Source organism: Mastigoproctus giganteus, chromosome 3 (assembly GCF_048544385.1).
Source record: "Mastigoproctus giganteus isolate SK-2022 chromosome 3, ASM4854438v1, whole genome shotgun sequence".
Lineage (NCBI taxonomy): Eukaryota > Metazoa > Arthropoda > Arachnida > Uropygi > Thelyphonidae > Mastigoproctus > Mastigoproctus giganteus.
This window is the reverse complement of record NC_143577.1, coordinates 206,686,442-206,706,357: the sequence shown is the minus strand read 5'-3', so window position 1 is coordinate 206,706,357 and position 19,916 is coordinate 206,686,442. Positions and strand designations below refer to the sequence as shown.

Here is a 19,916-nt window from a genome sequence, read left to right as displayed (position 1 = left end):
TAAGTGAGGACAGCACATATAGCAGTGGTTTTTAACCAGTGTGCCGCAACATTCCAGGGGTGCCACATAATTTGCGTTTAAGTTACTTGAACTTATATTTTTTTAAAATGTATGTGTTTATTTCATTATAAAAAGGTGTACAGTATCTTTTTAATTTTGTGGTGATCTATAATTGATGTTTACTTAGTACCTCTGTATAAAGAATAAAATTATTATATACTGTATATATTTGATAGTAGTATTTTGTAATGGTAAATGATAGAAAATTACAAAAAAATCTGGAGTTAAATTTGTGGTTTTAATGAAATTGAACAACTATATTCACTTCAACAAATAGCAGAATTCCTTATGTTACTAGTGTAATTTAAATCAGAACCTCTAAAACAAGTGAAAAAAGAAATAACCGAATTGAGCTGTAATGCTCAATATGTTCTATGCTGATAGCAATATTTGTAAAATAATAAGAAAAGTTTACCTCGATATAATATGTAGAACACTTCCATATGACACTATCAAATGGAAGTGTTCTACGTATTATATTGAGGTAAACTTCTCTTATTATTTTACAAATACTGTGTATATATATATATTATATATATATTATATATATATTATATATATATATATATATATATATATATATATATTGTTTGTTTGTTTGTTATTTGGTTTTTAGGAGCATTAGCAACTAAGGCCATATTGCTCCGGGGATATGCGGCGGTCATTCCCTGACCTTTCCACATCCTCCATATTTGGTGTCACAGGCTCGAACCCCAGTCTAATCAAGAAGCGTGTGCTACGCACTGGTGCCGGGGTTCAAGCCCCTGACTGCTGAATACGGTCAATCCGCCAACCTGCACTGGACCAGCATAGCAGATTATGGTCCATTTCCCTCAGCATGAATTGTTGAGAAGGCTTCCATCCTGCAGTGGGTTGATAATGGCTGCACTTTACTTTTTTTTTTTACCTGCATATTTACACACACACACACACACACACACACACACACACACAGAGCGGGAGAGAATCGGATATAACAGGCAGAAAATTGAGTAGGGGTGCCGTTATTAAAAAAAGGTTGAAAACCACTGATATATAGTCATGGAATGCAGTTCTAAATTTCACATTTATAGAGTGTTTGTATGAGCTACACTAATAGAACGTTCTGTGAATCTACCTAGATAAAGTAGTCTTCTGCATGTATACAGTATCACTTCATAGGTGCTTTACAAAATATTCAATAATAAGAAAAGAAAATTTATGGCTAACTGCATTCATCCAAGTACAAGTTGTAACTCTCCTATCCAATTCAGTATGATTGCTTTTTTTTCTAACTGATGAGTATCATTTATACATATGCCACAAATTATCACCGCGCTAGATGCCCTATACATAATCTCGCTATATTGCAGACCTGGTGAAGACATAACCACAGCCACCAGATACCTCCAACATGCTACCAACTTACTAAGAGGGGAAAGAATTATCATCGGAATGGATGCAAATTGTAGATCACCAGCCTGGCACAGCCATACCCCCGACAGGCAAGGTACTAGGAATGGCCAGAGACTGGAGGAATTTATTACGAGTTCATCTATCGTAGTCCTCAATAAACCAAACCAGCTGCCAACTTTTAGCAACCTCCGTTGGGGGGCTACAATAGATGTCTCTCTTGCCACTCGAAACATAGCAGGAAACATCACAGACTGGATGGTCCAGGATGCTTGGACCACTTTAGACCATAGGGCCCTGACATTCCAACTCAACAGGAACCTAAACCGACAACCGCCAGAAAAAAGAATGCCCCAACGCTATGCATTGCAAACTAGGATCTGTTCCAGAAAACCCTCACAGACAACAAAAACAGAAAGATGCAAGAAATCAACACAGCTGAGAACCCTGATGAACTCCAGAAGACCATCACCGAAATTATAACAGTGGCTGCAAACATCTCAATCAAGTGGAGACGGCCCAAATCTGGTGCTGTACCTTGGTGGAACCAAGAACTTCAACAGCTTCGCAAAGACGTCCAGACCAAAAGGACAAACTTCCAAAAGGCAAGAAGAACTTGGCCTGAGCAGGAGGTGGACGCGCTCAGAAATCTGTATAGAGAAGCACGAAATGCTTATACCGCCCTCATAAGAAAAAATAAAAAGGAAACCTGGGAGAGACTAGTAGCAAACTCAGGGAACACTGACCCCTGGGGTGTTGTGTACAAGGTTGTCACAAAAAAGCTCCCCAGAGGTGAAGTGCTTACAACCACTGTCACGCCCTAAGGAGAAGAAACCTGTTCCTGGGAGGCATCAATAAACAATATATTAGATGTCACCTTTCATCCCCACAAAGACCCACAAACGGAGGAGAAGATCCAGACCTGTAGGGAAAATGATAAGTACAGAACAGATAATGCAGAACCGCGATTCACTACAGATGAGCTCATCCTGGCAGCTTCACGTATAGCAGCGAAAAAATGCCCAGGTCCAGGCCTCCTGGAGCCGGAAATAATCAAAAAAGTCATAGAAATAGAACCGGAACTCTTGCTCCAGCTCTTTAACCTATGCCTCACAGTGGGAGCATACCCGCAAGATTGGAAAATGGCCAATGTTAAACTAATAATTAAGAATCCAAACAAACCACCAGAGCAGCCATCTTCCTACAGACCGATCACACTACTCACAGTACTAAGTAAACTTTTTGAAAGGCTACTGTTATCCAGAATAAATCACCACTACCAACAGGCAAACCTATCTTCACCAAACCAGTACGGATTCAAACCAGGTCGATCCACAGTAGATGCACTCCAAAGCCTAATTGCCCAAGCACAAGAATCTGAGAAAGAATACGTGCTGGCTATCTCAATTGATTTTGCCGGGGCATTCGACACCCTATGGTGGCCGAGCGTCCTGGGTCGGCTCCGGGAGGCAGGGGTTCCTGGCAACCTCTTCAATGTGCTTAAAATCTATCTCACCAACAGAGCAATCAAGATAAAAGCTCCCTACAAAGAAATAGAAAGAAAAATATATAGAGGGTGCCCACAGGGGTCAGTGCTTGGACCAACAATGTGGAACCTCCTGATGGACCAGTTTCTAAACAAGGATCTGGAAGGGGTCCGCTCACAAGCCTTCGCGGACGACCTCATCTTAACAATAGAAGCTAATTCCAGGGCACAACTGGAAATACTGGCAAACTGCGCTGTGCAAATTCTCCAAGACTGGGCCACACACCATTTACTACAAATCTCACCGACGAAGACCAACTCCATACTCTTAAAGGGAACACTGAACATCCACAGACCACCCCAAATTAAAATTGGCACTAGAACAATAAGGCTCAGCACAGAGCTCAAATATTTCGGCTTCATCTTGGATACCCGCTTATCCTTCAAACCGCACCTAAACTACATAAGAAGAAAAATAAGAAACTGCACTGCCTTAATAAACAGAATTGCCCGAAGAGACTGGGGATTGAAACAGAGAATGATGATGTTTTATTATAAAGCAGCCTTCTTACCAATCGCAACATACGCAGCTGGTGCCTGGTACAAAAAGGCCAGCACAGCTGCAAACCTAAGAATACTTGATTCCATACATAGAATCATGCTACTCACTGCTACTCGTGCCTGCAGCACAGTGAGCACACAGCTCTGCAAGTCATCGCAGGAACCCTCCCCTTAGACCTAGAGGTGGTGAGAAGAGGCATCCTCCATGAGCTCGCTAAAGGCAATGCTTGTACACACCTTGACTTCAACGGAGATCCAGGAAATAACCGCATTGCGGAAAAAAGAAGACTCCAGACCCACTTGCTGCAGGCGTGGCAGGCACGATGGGATGTCTCCATTAAAGGTCGGATAACAAATAAATTCTTTCCAAATATACATAGATTCCAACCTAAATTACCAACCTGGTACACACCTGGTCTGTTTGTGACGTACCTACTCACAGAACATGGTGCCTTAAACGCCAAACTAACAACACTGGGAATAACTGAAAATCCAAATTGCACTTGTGGCATTCCAGAAACTTGGACGCATCTACTGTATGACCGCCACCAATACGACGACATCCGCTGCGTCATGTGACAAGACTACAACATTCACCCAAGGATCAGGAGCAATTCATTCTGGACGATAAAGGACCATACATGGCATTCACCGAATTTGCACAGAACGCCGAGCCACACTAGCCCAACAAGCAAATAACAACACAACTGAAAACTAAATGGGACAAGCTACTATTCCTACAACAAATTCCAATGAGAATAAAAGGATATGGCCTACAACTCTGCGACTGACTGAACCTTGAATCTGCAAAAGCCCACATGGACCTGAACCATGCAGCTTCACTGCCATCAAGACTTGTTGGGGACCAGAATCGAGCACCTGACTCGATTCCTTTCCAAACCTACCATGGCGGGGGGAGACTCCTTGTGTCCCCTCGCCGAACCCCCCCTTTCCTCTCTGGTGAGGCATGGGCATGCCTCACAGACCAACTGGGGGCATCTTCTCTATCGCTCCCATATTTCTATCTTTACCCCCCAGTCTTCTGTCTCCCCTCCTACTCTATCTATATACAATGCGAACGCCCCACACACTAAATTTAGCAACACTCAAAATAATCTTCGCCCAGTCTCGGCCTATCCATCTATGTAATATCAAACCCCCCGGCAGTGTATATAGGCATACAACATATGGTGTATGCAGACAAGTGAAATGAGTATATACATGTGCATATACATACATATTATGATTTTTTTTTTTTTTTTTTTTTTTTTAAGGTCCTAGCCGCCGAAATCTCAGGAAACTAAGCGGCAGGACCTGCCAGAGTAACTACGTCTACTGGGTTCCTGGTCTGCCTCCACAGGGCGAAGGTGGGGCAACATTGGGCTCCAACAGGGGCCCAGCAGCTAGATGAACAATGGTACACGACATTACACATGTACAATACCCATTCTGGCATTCCCAGCAAACTGGTACACCCACAATGAAAGCAACACGGAGATGGGGGAAACCCCTGGTGCCGCATGACATCAATATACCTTACAATTTACACACCTTATACATATGCCACCAATACGACGACATCCGCTGCCAGCTGGTGACAAGACTACAACATTCACCCAAGGACCAGGAGCAATTCATTCTGGACGATAAAGGACCATATATGGCATTCACCGAATTTGCACAGAAACTGTTTAACAGATGCCGAGCCACACTAGCCCAACAAGCAAATAACAACACAACTGGAAACTAAATGGGACGAGCTACTATTCTCACAACAAATTCCAAATTCCATACCTCCAACGAGAATAAAAGGACATGGTCTACAACTCTGCGACTGACTGAACTCTGAATCTGTAAAAGGGCCACATGGACCTGAACCATGCAGCTTTGCTGCCATCAAGACTAGTTGGGGACCAGAATCGAGCACCTGACTTGATTCCTTTCCAACCCTACTACGGCAGGGCGTAGACTCCTTGTCTCCCCTTTCCTCTCTGGTAAGGCATGGGCATGCCTCACTGACCAACTGGGGGTATCTCCTCTATGCTCCCATATTTCTATCTTTACCCACCAGTCTTCTGTCTCCCCTCCTACTCTATCTATATACAACGCGAACGCCCCACACTAAATTTAATAACACTCAAAATAATCTTCGCCCAGTCTCGGCCTATCCATCTACGTAATATCAAACCCTCAGCGGTGTGTATAGGCATACAACGTATGGTGTATGCAGACAAGTGAAATGAGTATATACATGTATATATACACATACATATTATGATTTTTTTTTTTTTTTTTTAGGTCCTAGCCGCTGAAATCTCAGGAAACTAAGCGGCAGGACCTGCCAGAGTAACTAAGTCTACTGGGTTCCTGGTCTGCCTCCACGGGGCGAAGGTGGGGCAATGTTGGGCTCCAGCAGGGGCCCAGTGGCTAAATGACCAGATGAACAACGGTACACGACATTATACATGTACAAAACCCACACACTTTTAAATCTCTGGCATTCCCAGCAAACTGGTACACCCACAATGAAAGCAACGTGGAGATGGGGGAAACCCCTGGTGCCGCATGACATCAATATACCTTACACCTTATACATATACCATGAAATCAGCATAATCTCTAAATTGTAACCCATATATTGCATCTTTCCTCATTTCCTGCTTGTCACAAAAACTAAAACTACTTCAAACGTGACTGGAATCTCTTGGCCCATCAGAAAAGATGGCCTCCAAGAGGACTCTTCTTTTTGCACAGTAAATTAAGTTTAATTAACAATTTTAATGTAAATTTCTTGTTTCTATACGTATCGTTCCATACTGATCACTTTGATTTTGTAATTGTAAATGATAGAAAATTACAAAAAAATCTGGAGTTAAATTTGTGGTTTTAATGAAATTGAACAACTATATTCACTTCAACAAATAGCAGAATTCCTTATGTTACTAGTGTAATTTAAATCAGAACCTCTAAAACAAGTGAAAAGAGGAAATCCAAACACTATGCTGTTGTGACAGATGGACAACTTAATCGTAAAATAAACACCCACCATTTCACAATAAGAAAGAAATTTATGTGTATATATATATATATATACACAAGTGCATGCAAGCACATCCGCGCACACACACACACACAATATTAAAAAAATTCTCTGCAGATGAGTCAGTATCAGCAACCTTGGCACCATAATTTGTAGAGATCTAATCATATACATATATAAATAAATAATATAAATATATATTATATTGATATACTGAAATAGGGTGGCATCCTGAAGAGATTTTGTTTCACACATATCAGCCAGTTACCTATAAGTTATGTTTTTGTATGCATCTGGGGAGTATGGTCTAGGCACACCCAGGGTCCTGAGTTGGATATCATCATCATTCTTTTTCTTGGTGATTCCCTTCTACTTCTCTCTCTTAGGGTAATTCAAAAATTTTTTTTTTTTGGTTGGTGCAGCATAAGCCTCAGGCTTCCTTGCACCATATGACTAATAATAATAATAATAATAATAAAATAAATAAATCTGCAGCCATTGTCAATCTACTGTAGGATGGAGGCCTCCTCAACAAGTCATGATGAGGAGGGAATGGACCATAATCTTCCATAATCTAGTTCCTTTGTGGTTACAAAGGAACTAGATACAAAAAATAATTTTGATATCACATACTTGGATTTCAGGAAAGCATTTGACACTGTTGTGCACAAAAGATTACTGTACAAATTGGAACAGTATGGTATTAAGGACTTTGTTATTGTTATTTGTTATTTGGTTTTTAGGAGCATTAGCGACTAAGGCCATATTGCTCCGGGGATATGCGGTGGTCATTCTCTGACCTTTCCGCATCCTCCGTATTTGGTGGTCACGGGCTCGAACCCCGGTCTAATCAAGAAGTGTGTGCTATGCATTGCTGCTCCTGCTCACCTGGCTACGGAGGTGCCATATTAAGGGCAAGTTGCTACAATGGATAAAAGGGTGGTTGAGTGGGAGAAGACAGAGTGGTAATCAATGGACGCTGCTCTTCGTGGACAAATGTTATTAGTGGAGTCTCCCAGGGGAAAGGAGGTAATTAACACTTTGTATAAGGCATTGGTCAGGCCCTGCCTTGAGTACTGCGTACAGGTTTAGAGGCCCCATTTTAGGAAAGATACAGAGTTGCTTGAGCATATACAGGGAGGGACAACAAGATTGGTGAGGGGAATGAAGGGGTCCTCTTACCAAGAAAGGCTTAAGTTCTGCAAATTGCAGCAGCTGGACACTAGGCACCTGCAAGGTGATCTGATTGAGGTGTATAAGGCCTTGAATGAGTTGAGCATGCTGAATTCTAATGCAATTCTTCTGCTTGCTCAGATTACGAACCTGAGGGGGCATAAATTCAAATTAAGGAAAGACAGTTGTAGAGCAGATGTACAGAAATTTGTCTTTAGCCAGCGGGTGGTTAATTGCTGAACAAACTTCCATCTGTCGTTGTGGAAGTTGATAGCTTAAATAAATTTAAGGAGGAATGGTTGATGACACATAAGCTCATATGCTTGCTTGCTTGCATCACATGCCTCTATTACTATTATTACTGATCAAGTGCGGGTTTGGCAGATCGAACGTATTTAGCAATTAGGGGTTTGAACCCCCGTCTACTCAAAGAGCACGTACTATTGCACTCCCGCTCCTGAACACTCGGCTACAGAGTGCCTAAATAACAAATATTGTATGTGCATAGCAAACTTTATTATATATGAATACTAAATTTATAAGAAGTGCTCAATATACTCCAGTTTTCCCTAACACGTTCTTCCATAACTTCATTCCAATGAATGGTGCACCTCCGTCTAAAAAATTTCAAGCAAGGTAACACTGGTTTAGGTTATGCCTTGTTTGCAGTATGCTATTTACATTCTCATCCTTCAATGTTGAAGGCACTATGATCACTATTTAAGTCATTAAATTGGATATATCATCATCATTAGGAGTGGTCACTGTGTCAAAGGCCTGCAGTTTTGATTCATAAAAGCTTTCTGTCTTGGACAAGTCTCTTCAGATCAAAGTATTTTTTCCTGTTGGACCATTCCTTTAAGTCATCTAGCCATTCTCTTCTTGGCTTTCCTTGTCCTCTGTCTCTCTCTCTCCATCCCTCTAGTGCTGCAACTAGTTTGTTTCCAGAAGACCCTCTCATAATATGTCCAGCATATATTATTATTATTATTATTAGCTGTATGGTGCAAGGAAACCCGAGGCTTATGCTGTACCAAACAAAAAAAAAAAAAAAAAAAATCCCCGAGTTACCCTGCGAGAGAGAGAGAGAGAGAGAGAGAGAGAGAGAGAGAGAGAGAGAGTCAAAAGTAGAAGGGAATTACAAAGAAAGAGAAGAATGATATCTCCATTTCCTTTTCATCAGTTCTTTCAATAAGCTATAATCACTTTCCATTCTTCTCCAAACTTGATTCCTAATCACATCGGTCCATTTAATTTTCAGCATTCTTCGAGCACACCACAACGCATCAAAAGCATATACATATCTTAACTTTGCTCTCTTTTGTCAGAATTCAAATTTGGCACCCATATAGAAAGACTGTCCACACATAGCATCTCAACATCTTTAATTTTATTCTCCTATTCACATTTCTTCTCATCCGTTCTTTGTGTTTCCAGGAAGCCGCCTTTGCCATTCCAATTCTTGAATGAATCTCTTTTTGTTGCTCCTTCCATCTACTGTTGTCAAACTTCCAAGGTCACTGAAAAAATACCAATATAAACAAAGAAAGTGGCTTTGTCTATTCAGCTATTATAAAATGGGGATGACAATGAGGTTGCCACAAGATAAAAACAGAAAAGTTCTGCCCGTGACAGAAGACAATCCTAGCAGAAGTAATTTCATCTGCACAATTAGAGAACTCTTCATAAGAAATTACTATATCATATGCAGACATTAAACCTGAATGATTATCTGTTGCCCAATGTGTTCAATGCACAATGGCTATGATGCTGTACCAAGAATCTCTTGTCTGCAAGTAATACACTGTTCACAGATGAAGTAAGTTTTATGAAAGATAAAATGAATATGTATGTACTCATCTTTCATAAAATTTACTTTTATGGACCATACATTTTGAATTCTAAACTTTTATGAAACTTACATTCCCCCTTGCCTAAACAAAGTGTCAGCCACAAGCATGTGGTGAGCACTTGGTTTCACTCTTAGAGCCTATTGTATTGGGGATAGATTTGCACTTTCTGCAATCCAAAGGAACCTCTCCTGAGTCCAAAGACACCCTCATAATTAACCTTAAATGGTTCAATACACTTCCTCGCACTCTCCCTCAAAACTACAGGGTATATGCCATCAACTCTGTGAGCCTTACTTGCCTTTATGCTCAAAGGTTTTTTCTAATAAACAATCATCCATAATTACGACATCAGTAATATGGCTTAGCCTCACTTGCACAGCCTATGCTCAAGATGAAGGGTCTCATCGGTAAAGATAGATGCAAATTACCTGTTCAATTCATCCACTACATCAGCTGGGTTGTCTAAGACTTTCCCACACCCAATGCAAAGGGCCCAATCTGATTCACTTTTTTCTTCCTTGTATTCACATGTATGAAAAATTCCTTGTCTCTATTCTTTGCTCTCTTGGTCAATGTCTTCTCATACACAACCTTGGCCTCACTGACCTTATTTATGGTACTATTACAGATTAACTTGTACCTGGACACTCTCTTCGTGGACTAATATCATTAGTGGAGTCCCCCAGGGTTCAGTGTTGGTTCCACTGTTGTTTTTTGTATTTATTAATGATATTGATGATGGTATATCAGGTCTAAGTTTACAGATGATACGAAGGTCGGCAGGGTTGTTAATGACAGTAATATCAGCACACTGCTGCAACAGGATCTAGAAAAGTTGAGCAGGTGGGCTGAGAGGTGGCAACTGAAGTTTAACATTGACAAATGTAAAGCACTGTATATGGGTAGGAATGACTCCAGAGTAATGTACCAACTGTGTGGTACTACGCTCAGGGTAGTGGAGAATGAAAAAGATCTGGGGGTAATTGTGCAGTTAAATATGAAATTTTCTGACTAGTGCAGACAAGCTACAAGAATAGCTCATGATGTCTTGTCAATGATATACAGTAGACTTGATTTTCCAGGATAGATGGTAAAAAAAAAATTCCCTGTTAATCCAAAAATATAGTGTCTCCGACCCAGGACTTCTACGTAACTTGGGAATGACTAATAAAATATCGCTACAATATCCCTGATATGCCAAATTTACAAAAACTACGTAATATCCCCAGAAGAATGAGGTTATATATTTTTAATTAGCTCAATTAAAAACTTTATCTTGGGACAGCAGTGAAATAGCGAAATAGCCAGAGTGGCACATAAGAAAAGAAAACATAAAAGGAAGAAAAAACGCATGCTATTGTACTGTAAAAACTGATATGTATTTCGTAGCCCTGGTTATTATAGTTGACCTCATTGGTGCCGATCGCTTCATCGGTTCTCATATTCTATCTTTCTCCTTTATTGTGTTCACCATTGCCACTGACAAATCTGAATCCCGGCAATACTTGTTAACGTGTGGCCATTTTCATACATCCTTATTATTTTAATTTTCTGATCCAACTCGATCGCTTTCCTTTCTTGATAGATTTACTAGTAGCACTGTCACTTATTATTAGCCTTATGGTGCAAGGAAACCTGAGGTTTATGCTACACCAAGCAAAAAAAAATTCTGAATTACTCTCTTAGTCGGCACCATAATAACAGTCAAAATTAAATTTTCTGAAAAGAACTTATTATTATTATTATTATTATTAATAGCCATATGGAGCAAGGAAGCCTGAGGCTTATGCTGCACCAGCCAAAAAAAAAATTTGAGTACCCAGAGAGAGAGAGAGAGAGAGAGAGAGAGAGAGAGAGAGAGAGAGAGAGAGATTGATTGATTGATTTTGTGTTTATTGGCGCAAAAACAGCTAAGGTTATACTGTGCCAAGAAACGATTAAAATATCAATAAAGATAAATTCTGATAACCTTTAAAAAGGTTACCTCGTCAAATTGTTATTTATATATGTGGGTATATATTAGTAGCTTTTAAAAATTTAAAAACTGCCGACACGTGGTCGTTGTCTGATAAAATCTGACTGAGTGTATAAGGCTCAGTTGGATGAGTAAAAGCGGTAAAATATATATTGCGAACATGGGTAAAATTAACGCAATCTATTAAAATATGCTTTATTGATAAAATGGTGTCGCAAGACTCGCACATAGGAGGGTCATCCGCCCTCAGCAGAAACGAATGTGTCAGATGACTGTGTCCTATGCGGAGTCGGGCAAGAACAACTTCCTCGCTCCGATTCCTGCGCAGACTAGACTGCCATGTTTCTATTACAGGCTTTATTTGATATAATTTATTTGTTCTCTGCCTGTGCCATAGTTCTTGCCATTGGGAATATATCTTTTTGCGTATTATTTGCCTGTAGTCTGTATAGGGGACTGACAGGCAACGATTATGAGTGGGTGTTGCTGATTTGGCTGCAGCGTCAGCCAAATCATTTCCCTTTATCCCAATGTGGCTAGGAATCCAGCAGAAGCGGATATCAAACTTCCATTCATAAAGAGAATGTCTCTTCTGCTGAATCCGACAAAGAACTGGATGAGAATTTTGTCTCAGAGATAATAAAGCCTGTAATACACTCAAAGAATCGGAATATATTATTGACCTTTGGAATTGACAAGTTCGAATGTGATCCAAGGCTAGCTCTATAGCATACAGCTCTGCAGTGTATATGCTGGATTCGGGAGGAATCTGCTGAGATATTATAGTGTCCGGAAAGACAGCAGCAGATCCTACGCACGATTCAGACTTCGAGCCGTCTGTGTAAACGGGCAGGAAGTCTGAGTGCTCAGCTTGGTGTGCAGAGTAGAGCTGCTGGTAGACAGATGATGAGGTCTCAGACTTTACCCATTTCTTAAGGGAAAAGTCGCACGGTGGGGGATGAGCATGCCAGGGTGGAAGAGTTTCTTTTGGTGTTTGTGCCACCTTGTCTACCATGATGTTAAACTCTCTGATTAGCCATTGGACACGAATACCAAAAGGTCGGTTGGCAGTCTGACGGGTATTGTACAAGTTTTCCCAGCGTGGCTCAAAAACGGATGCCCACGTAGGATGGTCTGGCAGGGATTTCAACTTTAAAGCATAGTTTAAAGACAACTGCTTACGTCGAAGGGATAACGATGGTCCGCTTGCTTCGACGTATAAGCTCTGGACAGGAGATGTTCGAAAAGCTCCAGTAGCGATACGGATAGTCTGATGGTGGACAGGGTCCAGCCAGCGGAGGACACTATCTCTAGCTGAGGAGTATACCTGGGACCCGTAGTCTAATTTGGGTCGTACAAGTGCACGGTAAAGCCGTAGTAGGGTGCATCGATCTGCTCCCCAACGCGTTGAGGAGAGAGAGCGGAGAATATTGAGTCCCCTCGTGCATTTTGTACGAAGTTGACGAATATGTTCGAGAAATGTCAACTTTTTATCAAACACAAGTCCCAAGAATTTTGTGTCTGACACTACTGGAATAACATTTTGTCCGAGCCTTAATTCAGGTTCAGGATGAAGATTACGCTTGCGACAAAAGTGTACGCAAACGGTCTTCTCCGGCGCGAACCTGAAGCCATTAGCAAGTGCCCAGGAATTAAGGCGATCAATGGCTTTCTGCAGTTGTCTTTCAATAACCCTCATGTTGCATGACTGACAAAATATGCTAAAGTCATCAACATAGAGGGCACAGTTTACAGTTGGAGGAAGTTGTTCTGTGATGGAATTGACTTTGATGGCAAAAAGCGTGACACTTAATACTGATCCTTGTGGTACTCCCTCCTCTTGGCTGAAGGGGCGAGAGAGTGAGGATCCCACACGTACTTGGAAAGTTCGATTGGCTAAAAAGTTTTTAATAAAAAAGGGCAGATGCCCTCTTAGGCCTAGGCTGTGTAAATCTTTTAAAATGCCAAATCTCCAAGTTGTGTCATACGCTTTCTCCATGTCAAAGAACACCGACACCAAGTGTTCGCGTTTTAGGAAAGCATCCCGGATGGATGCTTCCAATCTAATAAGATGGTCCAAAGTGAACCGGTTCCTTCGGAAGCCGCACTGGATGCTGGAGAGAAGGTCAATTGATTCTAAATACCATATTAAACGAGAATTGACCATTCTCTCCAGGATTTTGCACAGACAACTAGTCAGAGCAATAGGACGATAATTGGTGGTAACTTTTGGATCCTTTCCTGGCTTAGGAAAGGCAAGAACGATTGCCTTTCGCCAGGAATCCGGAAACTGCCCCTCAGTAAAGATTCTGTTATACAGAAGGAGCAGGCAATCCATAGATTTTGGTGAAAGATGTTTAATCATTTCATAATGGATGCCATCTGGTCCAACAGCACTTGCTTTGGAAAGAGTGAGGGCTCTTTTCAGTTCCTCTATAGTGAATGCCCCGTTGTAGGGATAGAGGCCCTTAGTCTTAAAATTAAGTGCTTGCTTTTCCAGTTTATGTTTAAGGACCAGGAACTCTGGGGAATACGAGGATGTTGCAGAGATGTTAGAGAATGTTTCCCCAAGAGCATTGGCTATTGCAGTTGGATCTGCAATAGCGCATGCATTATAATCTAGGATTGAAGACTGGGTGGGATGTATATTTTCCCTTCATTTTCCGGATTTTATCCCAGACTACCTTAGAGTTGGTAGACTGGTTATTAGATGATGTAAACCGGATCCACGATTCCTTTTGACTCTGACGACGGATGTAGCGTGCTTTGGCTCGTGCACGTTTATAGGCTATAAGGTTGTTCGTGGTAGGATATCGGCGAAATATCCCCCACGCTTTGTGTTGAGCCTTTTTTGCTGCTGTACATTGTGAATTCCACCAAGGTTTGGGAAATGGTGGAAACCGGGCTGATGTTTTTGGGACAGCATTAGCAGCTGCTTGGACGATGATTTCTGTGATGTACTTTACTGCGTCATTGATCGGCTCTTGACTGACTGTGCTAAGATCAAAATTTGCCTGATGTCGGAAGGCAGTCCAGTCAGCCTGATCAATCTTCCACCGTGGTAACCTAAAAGGAAGACATGGTCTCCCACTGTGTAACAAGGTTATCACAGGGAAGTGATCGCTTCCGTATGGATTCTCCTCCACTTCCCAAGTGAGTGAAGGGAGTAGAGAAGGGGAGCAGATAGAGAGATCAATGGCAGAAAAAGTACGGGTAGGCATGTGGAAGAAGGTGTTTGTTCCAGTATTTAGAAGGGAAAGGTCATTGTCATTGAGCATACGCTCAATGACTCGTCCACTTCCGTTGATGTTAGCACTACCCCACAGGGTGTTATGTCCATTCATATCCCAGAGAAGTAAGAAAGGGGGAGGCAACTGCGTTAGAAGATCATCAAGGTCTGCCTGGGAGATGTGAGTCCCAGGTGGCAAATAGATAGAGCACACAGTTAATAAAAATCCCACCGTAAGGCGAATTGCAACAGCCTCTATTCTAGTTGTAATTAGTAAGGGCTGCACTGGGGTCTGGTTACCCACAAGGATAGCCACTCCCCCACGTACAGAGCCATCCACAATTCTATCCTTACGAAAAATTGTAGTGTTATGCATTGTGGGATCGTCATTTGCCTTTAGATATGTCTCCTGCAAGCAAAAGCAAACTGGCTCGTGCTTTTGCATAAGGGCCTTGATGTCACATCAATATTTCGCTGGAATCCACGACAATTCCATTGTAGGAATTTAGCCATTATTTTGGCTTGGTGGGTCCATCTGGCGGCTTCCGAGGTGCTGAGGGCTTACTTTTATCGGTCTTGGATTTGTCTTTTTTTGGGAAGAATGGACGCTGTCCCGTGTCCATTTCCTCCTCCGCAAAGAGTTCCAAGACTGATTCTTCGGGTACCTCCTTCTGCTCGACATCCATCTTTTCTTGGGAACTAGGGGGGACTTCCCCTTTCTTATTCTTTTCTTTCGTAATTACCTTTGTTAATTGCAGAGCATTAGGAGGTACCGATATAGGAGTGGCAGCTGATTGGTCCTTCTGTGTAGGTTTTTGCAAACTTAAGAGATACCGCGCGATGGGAGTGAAAGACTCCTTTGGAGGAATGGTCATGTCCGTCTGAGTTCCGACGGAACATCTCCCTGCTACCTTCTGGGCGTAGGTAGGTCTGTTGATATTCAGGGGTTTGACCGATTTCCTTGCCTCCTGGTATGATATATTTAGCTCTGCCTTCAGCCGTTGAATTTCTTTTTCTTCTTTCCACCTCTGTCATGCTCGTGAGTAGGCCGGATGTTCGCCCTCACAGTTAATACAGGTGAGTTTTGCGGCTGAACATGCTGTTGTTTCGTGGTCCTTTGCACCGCATCGTGCGCATGCAAGGACTCCACGGCAGGCCATTTGAGAGTGTCCATACTTCTGGCATTTAAAACACCGTAAAGGGTTCGGAACGTATGGACGCACTGAACAATTAATATATCCAGCTTTGATCTTGTCAGGAGGTTTAGGAGAGTTAAAAGTCAGGATAACGCTCCTGGTTTTAACTATTTTTCCATCCCTTCGCGCAGTGATTCTCTTGACGGCAATGACTCCCTGTGGTTTTAATTCGGAGCAGATTTCCTCCTCGGTGACGTCGAGAAGGTCCCACTCCGAAATGACACCTCTCGATGAATTGAGTGTTCTGTGTGGTGTCACCATTATAGGGATTCCTCCGATTGATGTTACTCGGAGTAGATGTTCGGATTGCCTGTCATTTTTAGTTTCAATTAAGAGGTCTCCAGAGCGGAGCCTCTTAACTGATTTGGGTGAACCTACTAACCCATCTAACCCTTTTTGGATAAAAAAGGGCGACATTTTACCAATCGGTTTTTCAGTGGTAGAATGCATGATTACAAATCTCGGGACAGGCCCTGATGATGATGTTTCAGTTCGCTGCCTCTTTGTTGCAATAATACTATCTGCCTCTCCGTCTATGTTTTCAGATAGGGACCGGGTTGGGGGCCCCTGAAGAAGTAAGTTTATCAGGATTCGTGAAGGTTATTTAGTTGTTCAGTGCCCGGGCTCCCCACCCACCACGGAGCCCAAAGGGGCGCCCACTACCCGGCATGCAATAAATGCGCTCGGGAGTGGGACGCCAGGGCTACCCAGACACTATACCCGCACCGCCGCCAGCCTGAATCCTGTCCCTCGGACCATGAGGGTAGGGGAGTGGCATTGACACGGTTGACCCTCGCAGGCGAGCCTACTAGCCGATTGATCCTAGCTGGGCCTTCCAGGACCACCCGTCTTGTCGAAGCAGGGGCCAAAGTGGTGTATTGAAGCTGGGCCCCTCAACCACCAGGATCCCCCTTTCCGAATTTCCACGGGTCGCAGCGCACGGCAAACACGCCGGATTCCATTGATGTAAGCCTGGAACCTGGGCTGTGGGCGTTGGATCCCAGTGATGCTAGTCTGGAAGTCCAGCAGCGTCACTGGGAGGTCCCCTCACCACGTACAGGTGCCCACGTCGAGGGGGGAGAGAGAGAGAGAGAGAGAGAGAGAGAGAGAGAGAGAGAGAGAGAGGAGGGAATCACCAAAAAAGAGAAGAATGATGATTTTCACAGGGTTAAGGCGAAAACTCATTATTATCACCCCCACGCGAGCTCACTTTTTACTAAAGCTCATTTCTGGATGTCACTGCCATAAAACAATAAAAACAATTTGCACTTTCCGGTTTACTGGGCTTTTCTGTTAACGCAATCTATTATAAATGGGTAGTAAACTCTATTTTATTGCATTTCCAATAATACCGATTGCTGGAATTCTGTGGGTTTTTAAGTTGTTATGCTGAAATGTGTGTGTCCCCCTTCACTGAAATCTTCCGAAGTTACGTAAGTTGGGGACTTACTGTATCGAAAAATATTCAGCAATCTATGTAAAAAGTGTGATGATATATAAAAAAAAGTATAAAACTTACCATGCACTATCCGCGTGGCCAATACAACGCTTCCCTTTATTTTTTACGATGTTGAAATAGCTTCCCTTTAATTTTTACAATGTCGCGTATAGTCTGATCACCAACATTATAATGGTTCCTTAGAGATTTAACAGATGCACAGTTTTCAAACTTTTGAATAATTTCAAGTTTTTGTTTAATTGAAAGCACAACTCTTGCGTTTGCCCATCATTTTCGGGATTTCTAAACAAAAAAAAAAAAAAATCTGACATCCCTGACATAAATAACGAAACAAAATTTTGCCCTTTTGTGGTGAGACAGAACACAATCGACGCGACGCAATAAAACAAACTAAACATTTGGTCTCTTTTTTTTGACTGGCAGCAGGGATTGCAAAATAATAGGCACACTGATCTCTCCATGACAACTTATAACACCGCTTCTTTTTGCTTATTTACAACTTGCAAAATATCTGTTTATAGCTATTCTGGTTATTACTTGAATTTTACAATTTCTAGTCAATTTATTTATTTATTATTTTTTTTTTTAATTTGGAGTCTTTAAGTGTCCTGGTTAATTCGCTTCCCGATTAATCCGATCCCAGCTAATCAAGAGTCTGCTGTACAGGAATTTTTCTAGCAGGGATAAAGAGCCATTATCCCCCTTGTATAAGGCAATGGTCACGCCACACCTTGAGTACTGTATACAGGTCTGGAGACCTCATTTTAAGAAAGATGTAGAGCAGTTGGAACAAGTACAGAGAAGGGCAACAAGATTAATGAATGGAACAAGGGATTGCTCTTATGAAGAAAGGCTTAAATTTTGCAAATTACAGTGTCTGGAGACTAGGCACCTGCGAGGTGACCTGACTGAGGAGTATAAAGCCTTGAATGGTTTGAGCATGCTCAATGTTGATATAATTCTTCCTCTTGCCCAGAATAATTGGCTGAGAGGGCATAAATTCAAATTGAAGAAAGACAGTTGTAGGATAGATGTGGAGAAATTTGCCTTTAGCCATCGGATGGTTGATCGCTGGAACAAACTTCCATCTGTCATTGTAGAAGTTGATAGCTTAAATAGATTCAAGGCAGAACTAGACAGAGATTTGGAGGGAGTGGATGGGTGAAATGAAAAGAGTGATTTTTTTTTTTTTTTTTTTTGGCTGATGCTATATAAGCTTGCTTTCTTGCATCATGTGCCTTTACTAATATTATATACTAATACTGTTGCAGGCTTCAGTACTTTTCATCGCTCTGTAATTGTCCCATGTTTCTTTTTCTGCTCTACTTGACCAGCCAGCTCTGCAGTCATCCATTTCAGCATCCTTCTCTTGCAACATTAGGTACGAGGTTATTACCACTTGATCAAGATTTTTGCAGCTGCAGTGAACGTTAAGTTGTCATTTATATTTAGTCATTTTATTGACTTAATTGTTATACTATATTATTTTCTATAAGTAGCTTTATAGTTCTAGTCAAGTTCCATGGTTTCTTTTTGAATGTAGATAGCAATTTTGAAAATTAATACTTGGTGTCTGTAGATTTTACATTCATAACTTGCCGTCACTGTTAGCATTAGCATTTAGCATTAGCAGAGGCATATGATGCAAGAAAGCAAGCTTATGCAGCATCAGCCAAAAAAAAAAAAAAAAAACTTCCACTTCACCTCTCCGTTCGTTTGAAATACCTGTCCAGCTGAGCCTTAAATTTATTTTGGCTATCAAATTCCACAAGGGATGGAAGTCTGTCCCACCAACCAATTACCCGCTAGCTAAAGGCAAATTTCCGCACATCTATATATTCTGTCTTTCCTCAATTTGAATTTATGCCCTCCCAGGTGATTATTCTGAGCAACAGGCAGAATCCCATCAACATTGGGCATGTTCAAACCATTTAAGGCTTTATACACCTCAATCAGATCACCTCGCAGGTGCCTAGTCCCAAACACTAATTTCCAAAATTTAAGCCTTTCTTCGTCAGAGCAACCCTTTTTTCCATTCACTAATCTTGTTGCCCTTCTCTGTACTCATTCCAACAGTTCTACATCCTTCTTAAAATGAGGCCTCCAGACCTGTATACAGTACTCCAGGTGTGGCCTGACCACTGCCTTATACAAGGGGATAATCACCTCCTTATCCCTGCTAGAAAAATTCTATTTAAGTTCTTATTTAAGTTCTGCCTTGAACTTAAATAAGTTCAAGGCAGAACTAGACAAACATTTGGAGTGAATGGATGAGTGAAATGGGAAGGGTGTTTTTTTTTTTTGGCTGATGATATATAAGCTTGATTTCTTGCATTTTATGCCCTGCTCATTCTAAAAACCAGTCCTCGAAGATTTTAGCTTTCATCCAGGCTTTTTTTTGCTTGATTTCCAATGAACTGGTAAGGAGCTTTTTGATATTCCTTTAAAAGCACGAGGATTTTCTGATGTATAAATTAGAAGCAGTTTACACT

At 41.6% G+C, this 19,916-nt stretch overlaps 1 protein-coding gene across 1 annotated transcript in view; it reads right to left on the bottom strand.

Annotated features, from left to right (window-relative positions):
- The window catches only part of LOC150088630 (ral GTPase-activating protein subunit beta), a 522,786-nt gene that overhangs the window by 401,636 nt on the left and 101,234 nt on the right, over positions 1-19,916 (bottom strand). The window lies entirely within an intron of this gene.